This window comes from Suricata suricatta, chromosome 10 (assembly GCF_006229205.1).
Source record: "Suricata suricatta isolate VVHF042 chromosome 10, meerkat_22Aug2017_6uvM2_HiC, whole genome shotgun sequence".
In the NCBI taxonomy this organism is placed as follows: domain Eukaryota; kingdom Metazoa; phylum Chordata; class Mammalia; order Carnivora; family Herpestidae; genus Suricata; species Suricata suricatta.
This window is the reverse complement of record NC_043709.1, coordinates 133,267,550-133,276,305: the sequence shown is the minus strand read 5'-3', so window position 1 is coordinate 133,276,305 and position 8,756 is coordinate 133,267,550. Positions and strand designations below refer to the sequence as shown.

The 8,756-nt window shown below is 44.8% G+C and overlaps 1 long non-coding RNA gene across 1 annotated transcript in view; it reads right to left on the bottom strand.

Annotated features, from left to right (window-relative positions):
- Window positions 1–4,759: 4,759 nt before the first annotated feature.
- The window catches only part of LOC115303820, a 4,972-nt gene continuing 975 nt past the window's right edge, over window positions 4,760–8,756 (bottom strand). The window contains exons 2-4 of the long non-coding RNA XR_003914257.1: window positions 6,371–6,482; window positions 5,994–6,157; window positions 4,760–4,955 (exon numbers count right to left, since the gene is read on the bottom strand). This is a non-coding gene — a long non-coding RNA (uncharacterized LOC115303820). The remainder of the gene's footprint in view (window positions 4,956–5,993; window positions 6,158–6,370; window positions 6,483–8,756) is intronic.

Sequence of the window (8,756 nt, the reverse complement as noted above, 5' to 3'; positions counted from 1 at the left end):
TGTTCTAATGATTGTCATTACTATTCTTAAATGTATCTTTAATAAAACCAGGAGATTTTAGGATTTTAGAATTTTAGGATTAATCGTTTAAAAGAGCAAAATGAGAAAGCCCTTGCAAGGAGTTTTTACAAGGGTACATCTGAATGGTTCCTGTTATTTCCTGGTCTCTACTGAATCATATCCTGTGATTCAAGTTCAGGCATAATCATTCTGCATGGCTCTTGCTCCGCTTCCAGTGGCCATATAATGTGGATACAGAAGGGCAATAAACAGTCTGGAATGACATAGATACTTGTCAGTGTCCTAAGTTAAGCAATACATGTAAACACTGCCAAGCAGCATGTAAATAGGTCAAGGGTGTTTACTTTCAAGAGGAGGCTAGTGTCCTGACAACACAATCGGCTCGCATGCGGCCGTGAACCTGGAGGAAGCTGGGTATGCGCCCCGGTGCACACACGCGGATTCACGAGCAGTATGCGAGGCTGAGCCGGCATCTGGCTGTAACAAATCTTCCTTCCCAAAGCTTATCTGTGGGGACGTGGTGAGTCTCTGGGATCCACTGACCAAACTCTTTCCTGTGACTTTCGCCAGGAATCCTGGGTTGAAGGTTATTACCCAGTAAAGAACTTGGAGAGATTCCTCAGCTATCTCATTCCCAAAAGACATAGAAACAAAAGGAATATTGCTTGCATCGTTATCAGTGATTGAAACTAAGCTCAGCCTTCGCATGTAAAAATGAAGAGTGGAAAAACTTAATGTCATAAAAAAAAGTCCCAAATAATACATCAGGGACAATACTTTTGACAATTCGTTTCCAAAGAGCTCAGAGATTTAAATAAATTAGAATGCTTATCTTTTCAGTGTCCTCCACTAATAGGAATGTTCTCGCCTTCTTCATTGTTAGCTTGCCATAGAGAACCGGGCTTTCAGGTGAGTTAGAAATAAGAGAGAGGTGATCCATGTCGGGGCCACCCCCGTCTCATGTCCTTGTAAGAATGCGCCTAGGGAAGTGAGGCGAGATTCAGCTCCCGCGGGCCATAAGCTGGTGTGTAAACTTGGATAGCGCTCAAAAGGAAATTGGGAAAAGTAATATCTTATTTATAAATTGTCCTGAGGATTAAATGGATTGAGAAAATGTAAATAAAGTATGAACCTAGCATTCTTCCTGAAACACTGTGGGAACCCATTAAATAGTATTCCCCCTCCATCTTTCTGCTGTTCCTCACTACATGCAGCATAGAACGGGACAGTTAAAAACCAAAATGGGGTTACAGGTCATATTTTCTGGATTCTAGAATATGGGACGGACGTCTGTGTGCCTTCTTCCCGGGTTAGTGACAGCCTGGAGAGCTCGACTCCCTAGTGACAGCAGCCTGAAGCCAGGGTCCCCTGGAAACGCCAGCCCGTGAAGGGAATGAAGCGCACTTGGAGAGAGGGAAGGGCTGGCTCAGGGTGACGGGTGGACGTGGCCACCTGTCAGCAGGCCTGAGACTCACTCCGCTTCCCGAAAGAGAAGGATAATCCTATCATTTCTGGGCACTCGTACATGCTGATCAGGCAATCAAAGTGCTCATTATATGAACTCAGTTCAAAAAGTTAGAAAGCACTGTATAAGTATATAATTTTACCCTAAGTTATAAGCTACACCATTGCAGGGTGGCTGAATGGCCCGGTCAGTTGAGCATCTGACTCTTTGTTTCCACTCAGGTCATGATCTCACAGTTCGTGAGTTCGAGCCCCACATGGGGCTCTGTGCTGACAGTGCATCGCCTGCTTGGAATTCTCTCTCTCTCAATCAGTCTTTCTCTGCCCTCCCACCTCGCTCATGCTTTCTCTCTTAAAATAAGTAAATAGACTTAAGAGTTTAAAAAAACAAAATAAAATAAAAAATAAGCCACAGCATTACAATGTACTTAGATCTCTAAGGAAAAGAATACAAATGCATGCATGCATACATACACAAGCAAGCAAACAAAACAAAACCTCAAACACTTGCCTACATGGCCCCAGAGGTGGGCAAGGAACAGAGAGCATGACTCATCCGTTGCCTTGGGAAAGGAAAGCTTTCGTTGACTTTTACACACTAAGTCACTGATAAAAATTCACTTTCTTCCTTGACTTGCAGCCTTTGCCCCATAGATTCAGAAAAAAAACCGGAAAGCAATTCCCAAATAGAGTTCAGACTACAAGCAAGACAATGGGTTGGAAAAAAAATCTGGCCCAAAGCCATTATTTCTTACAATTTAAAGAATGCTGTGATGCCTGTAACTTGGAAAAGTTGTGTTTTTGGAACTTAGAATGGTTATGGTAGTAATAGAATGAATGCATATTTGTTACAGTAAGAACCACTAAGAAGTAGATTCTTCCTCGGGAAAATATTTCCCCACGACTGAGAGAAGTGTTTCCTTCTCATTGGATTGGTCCTTACGAACAAATAAGAACAGTTCTTGAAGTGGCTATATGCAAGAAACTTGAGCATAGTTTAAAAGTTTCCATGACCTTGATTTTTATTGTGTTGGCCTTTCTGTCTCACAATCAGCAAGTGCACTAAGGAAACATACGAAGTGAGCTGTAAGCACTGAGCCCCAGCCATGGATGCCCTGAGCTTGCAGGTTCACGTTCCCCTCTCCCCAGTCCTGACTGCCACTGGGGGGTCCTCAGAGCTCACTGCTGGGTCACGTCCAGACTCCAGACTCCGTTATCACACCGTGGTCTCCATCCCCGGGAGGCGTGGAGGTGAACATTCAAGGTCACAGCTTCTCTTGGCACCCAGTACACTTCACCGACCAGGAAGCCAGGAGATGGGCCTCCTGACTCACCAATTCCCAGCTGGCACTGGCTTCACCCTGGGGCAGACTCCTGGCGGGAACTCCAGCCTGCCTGGGAATGTTCAGGCACTCTGCCTCCTTGTTGACCTGTATGAAGAGACCCTACTTGGCACTGAAGGGAATTATAGAGTACTTCCCACTCCAGCTATGCCCATCTCCAAGGCAGGTAACACAAAAGCAGGGTCACTGCACTTGGGAGAGTAAGGGGCTCACGAGTGGAGAACAGGGCTGACAGAGTCCACTGGGCTGGCAGCTGGGAAGGCAGACATCTGGTGGAAAGGTGTGGTCCCAGGCCTCAGTGTGGGGCTTCCCAAGACTTGCTGGGAGCAGAGTGACAAGTGTCCAATGCTGAGGATCAGTGGTGAAACTCAGAGGGACTCCAGGCCCAGGCTGAGTCTTGTGGAGACAGTCACAGAGATGTGAAGCCATTGGGTCGGAAGACGAGATGGTAGAAGTGAGCTGCAATACCGGAAGGGAGATTAAAAGCAAGACCACAGGTTGGAGTTGAATAAATGTTCTCGGTCAGGCAGCTATGTGTTGAAATAGTAAAGGGTGCAGATAAGAAATACTACTGAGGACATATTGTCAGGAGTGGTCTGATCTGATGAAGAATAAACAGGGAAGGTTGCCCACAATGCACCCAGGCCGCCGGGACTACAGTGCCATGGCAGCGGGGAGCACAGTGACTACAGAGAGGAAAGATTCTGGGCTTGAGGAGGTGAGGCCTTCTATTGCTAAGCCCTTCCTCCGTGGGATGGGACGGGCCTAGTGCAGACGCGCGGTAGGACCTCAGATCCCAGATCCTAGACGCACGTCTGCACTAGGCCCGTCCCATCCCAGAAAGTCGCAGTTGTGGCACTGAGTAGAGCCTTGAATTGTGCAAAGCTCCTTCAGCCTGGGGGAGGGGAAGCAGGGGGTGCTCTCTCCAGACTGAGGGGGAAGCGGGATGGCAAATGGAAGGTTTGCTCCCTCATCTGTCTCTTATATCATCTCCTGTAGAAATTGCTCTACATAGGTTTGAGTTGGTGATAAAAATGGTCCCCAAACTTTGAATGCAATCCAATTTTTGGTCTATTATTCACTGCAACTTGCAAATTGGAAATATTCAAAATTGAGGTACACGCAGGATATAGGAAATGATTAAAATAGAGTAAGAAATCAGATCTAGCAAGTCAGAATTTATCCACATAGAGATAAACATTAAAACTCTATGAATGCCAAAAAAGTGGGAAAAATAAAGAAAAAAAAGGACCAAAGGTCAAAGCTGAACTTGACTCTGAAAGATATGGCCCAGCACTCAAGGTGAGGTGGACCCCTGACTTCCAGTGTTAGCTTCCAACTTTCTTTCACTTCCCTGGATTATTTGCGCTCTGTGGACATTTCTCTGTACTATTAGACTATCTCTAGGTGTAGCATTTTACTTGGGAAATGGATGATAAGAGCAATTTTGAGCAAAGAGTCAAAAAATGTAAAATTCTCATGATAGCAGTAAACCAGATTACTGCCTAGCAGATGGATAAGGAATACAATGATGATTTAAATATGGTTTACTGAAATGAAAAATTGTATCATTTTATAAGCCTGACAGCATATCTAATGATAGGATCAAGCAAATATTATTTTCCATGACATCATTGAATAATTTGGAAACAAGAGATGTGAGTTAAAATTGACTGGAATATTTACCTCAGCTTGATTTGACAGATAGAAATACCAAAGTATTGAATGGGAAACCCACCCTTTCTCTCGTTGATTACTAATATGATTAGACCCTCAGGGAAAAAAAATGTGCTAGAAATCATTATTTGCAAGCATTCTGCTATGAAACTTTTCAATCAAGGATCGTTTTATCAATACTGCTGAGAGTGGTCATTATTTCTGATTTCACAAGCGAAAAGGCACGAAATGACTTTCTGAAGGTCGTGAGGGAATTGGTGTGACCGTTGACCTTTCAACATCAACTCACTAGACCAAGGGAGGGCCACCAGAGGCAAAACAGGAGATGAAAATAAATGACTTAAAAGGCGATTTTGGTGCTGCCAGCGTCCGGTCAGTCTTTTTCCACAAAAAGCATTTCTAAACAGAAAACCACTCGTAAGACGTTTTTATTGGTTTTATTCCGAGTCCCTGTGAAAAATATGAGAAAGCAAGTAAATACACTTCGAAATGTTCTCTGTTCTGTTCAAAAGTTATTTGCAGAGTTTCTCTTTTATGCCAAGCTCTGTCCTGGAGGTTGGGATATTATAAAGTAAATAAGAGGGCCCCGGGCTGGCTCAGTCAGTAGAGCACGCGACTCTTGATCTGGGGGTTGTTAGTTCAAGCCCACATTGGGTGCGGAACCTACTTTAAAAAGTAACAAGTAGAACGGCAAAGGAAAAAAGACTCTTCCTGCCCAGCAATAGCTTCTAGCACAGCAGGAAGAGATCGGCGTGTATGTAGACTGTTTCGATGTTACAGTATTGGAAATGATGGCCCCGGGGTCCTAACTTTAAGTACCAAGGGCCTGCAGAAGAGAGGTTCTGAGGGAATGAGAAAAATCTCCCTGGAGGAACTGATCTCGCAGCCAAGATTTGGGACTGAGCTAGAAATGGGCCAGGTAACAAAGGCACATCCAGCCGCATGGGCGTGGGTGTGGGCCTGGGTTTGGTGGGCCAGCCAGTGTGACCCGGAGAGAAGGTATGAAGGGGCCCAGACTAGTACAAGCTGGACGGTGGACGAAATCCAACAGTTACACTCCAAATATCCCCATGTCTCTACTGATTCTGCTGTTCAGTCATTCTGGGGAGACAGTAAAAGGCTCTGCCAATGATTCATTGAAGATTTCCTTTCCTTTCCTTTTGACTTGGTCCCAGGGGAAGAAATGGGGGGTACTGGCCAAGCCCATGTGTGATGACTGCTCATCTCTGCAGAACAGCATGCAGAGCAGAGCCGAGGGCGCAGGAAGCTGAGATGCAGGGGTGAGTAGCGACAGCAGATATCACTTGGGTCTGGTCCTCTGCATGGGTGTAAAGCATGAGACCGATGTTAGCAAGAGCCAGACCCATTCGTGATGGGATTTGGGGACCCGACTGAGAGCACATTCAGCCCCTTCCTCCACGCCTATCCTGACCTGCCTGAGAAATTTAAAACAGACAAACCAGGAAGGCACTGAGGCCAAACTGTCACCTTCAGCGAAGCTGGCAGTGGGGACTGTGGTTTGTCTGTGGGTGAGTGGGGTGAGCCCAGGACCAGGCAGAGGCAGGAGCTTCCAAAGAAAAGAGTAAACAGAGCAGTGAGGTTTCTCCTTCCCCAGCCATCCGGGCAAGGTGTCAGCATGGCCCTCACAAGTCCTGAAATAAAATCAGTCCCCGTGTCAGAAGGGCAGGATGATAAAATGACCCCAGAAAGACCCACCCCGTGTGAATGCAAATCTGCCATTTCAGAATTTCCAGGGAGAAATTCAGGTGCAGAGGATAAAATTTTCTTACAAGTTAAAGTTCAAGAAAATTAAATCCAAAGGTAAAATATCAAAGGAATTAAATATTGAAATCAGGTTTTCTTACCGTTCGCATCAAAGAAATGAAAGTTAAAATCCGTTTTCCTAATCTTCTTATCTGCTAAGCTCGGCTACAGGGGCCCCTGTTGCTTCTGCTGAATAAGGTACCCTTCAGAGTCCTGTTAAATTGACACAAGGTCTCAGATACATTTTAATTTTAAAAGATACAAGGAGTAATTAGTCTTCTGCAGAAGTTAAGAACTGCCCAGCACAGACACCCCGCAAATAAATCCAGAAAGTAATCCCCAGACCCCGGAACTCAACCAGGTTCTCGTGGCCTCATGTCTGGGACATCCACGGTCTTCCTTGCAGAGATTTGGGGGGGGGGGTCTGAATAAAGGAGGTTAACATGGAATCAAAATTAAATCAATTGATGAATGGAATGAGGGTAACTTTATCCTGCATTAGTCAACACATACACAAAAAAATTACCTGTTGCACATCCTCTAATACCCAAGAAAACGTTTTTATCGTTTTTTCACATTAATTTTATCATGATGCCCTTATCTAGGAACTTCGACGTGTCATCAAAACAATCATTATTGAATAGCAGGAAAAAATGCCTCATATATGTACGTCTGTCATAGAAAGTAAGCCTTTCCAGATTCATTATTCACATTGTAGAATAAAATTACTGCAGGTACAAGACCTGTTTAGAAAAAAAGGCAACGTAAAGACAAATTGTCTTCTTGGACCTGTCTCATCTGTCCAGATAAGTGGCACTTTTCCGTGTGCCCCACCTTGATACCCACCATCTGATCAAGTCTTTAAAGAAGGGGACAGAATTTTAGAAAGAAGACATCTTCAAGGTGAGCCATGCAGGGGCGTCCGCCCAAGGTCAGCGCCAGACAAATGGCTCAAAAGTGTGTGTTAAAGGACTTGCCTTTTAAGTCTGAATTCCTCTGACCGGCTTTGAGGAAAGACTGCAGAACAGAGAGAGTCTGGTTGTTTCTGTTATATGAGGCCATTGAAATGGGGTAGAATTACGCCTTTTCTGGAAATGCCATGTGTGAGATTTCCTGACTTTTGAAAACCTGCCTTTTTTTGCTTTCTCCAGAATGAGGTGCAGGAACCCATAGCAACAGATAGCGAAATAAAAACTGAGGGGGGACCTGTTAGACTCCCAGCATTTCCTGATCAAGAAGTTGGGACTCATACAACGCTACTTCACTCTAAAAACAGAAATGCTGAGTCGTACCCGTTTATCTTAAAATCCAAAAGACACCAAACCAGGAGAAACGCTTTGTTCACCCGACTGCACCAGAGATGTGGGCCCTTCAAGACGCTGGGTTTACGTTCTCCGTTTTTTCATTGGGAGTAGGGCTTACCTTTAGTGGATTATTCAGTCATGCTTTTCATTTACTTCTTTATTTTTAATGCTTATTTATTTTTAAGGAGAGAGAGAGGGCAGGGGAGAGGCAAAGAGAGGGAGACTCAGAATGCAAGCAGGCTCCAGGCTCCGAGCTGCCAGGTAGAGTTAGGTGAATGCATGCAGGACCACGGTGAGCCTGCGCTGGGGATCAGCTTCCCGCAAGCGACCATGACCGTGGTCCCAACCTGCTCCCCGTACATCCGCGGGCGATGAGCACCACGCAGGTTACTCCAGCGGCCTCTGAGTTTTGGAGTCCTCCAAACATAGGGGAAAATCTCCTTTGTAGTTGTGGTTTATAGGATGAAGCGTTTTACTGAAATGTTTTGTGAAAATTGGAGAGAAACGGGAAGGCAAACGACATGTATGCATCTTCAAGGTCAGAAGGTCTATACATCTGCATGTCTGCCCATCCGTCTATCTGCAGAGAATATATATGTATTTTTCTCTATGCTTTAGCTTCCTAAACACTCTTGTGAGTGCATATATGAGGTCTCAGGAAAAGAGAAATCAGAAAATGTGCACCAATGTTCATAGTGGCACTTTCTACAATAGCCAAATCACAGAAAGAGCCTAAATGTCCATCACCTGATGAGTGGATCAAGAAGATGTGGTGTATATACACAATGGAGTACTACATGGTAACGAGGAAGAATGAAATATGGCCATTTGTAGGAAAGTGGATGGACCTCGAGGGTGTCATGCTAAGCGAAATAAGTCAGGTGGAGAAGGACAGATACCATATGTTTTCACTATGAGGTCTAACAGGACAAACCTAACAGAGAACCATAAGGAGGGGAAGAGGGAAAGAAAGTTGGGGAGAGTGAGGGACGAAAATCATGAGAGACTATTGAATACTGAAAATAAACCGAGGGCTGAGGGGCGGGGGGTGGGGGGAAGGGGCGGTGATAATGGAGGGGGGCACTTGTGGGGAGAAGCACTGGGTGTTATATGGAAACCAATTTGACAATAAACTATTAAAAAAATAAGAAAAATAAATTTTAACAAAATCCAATGACTTAGA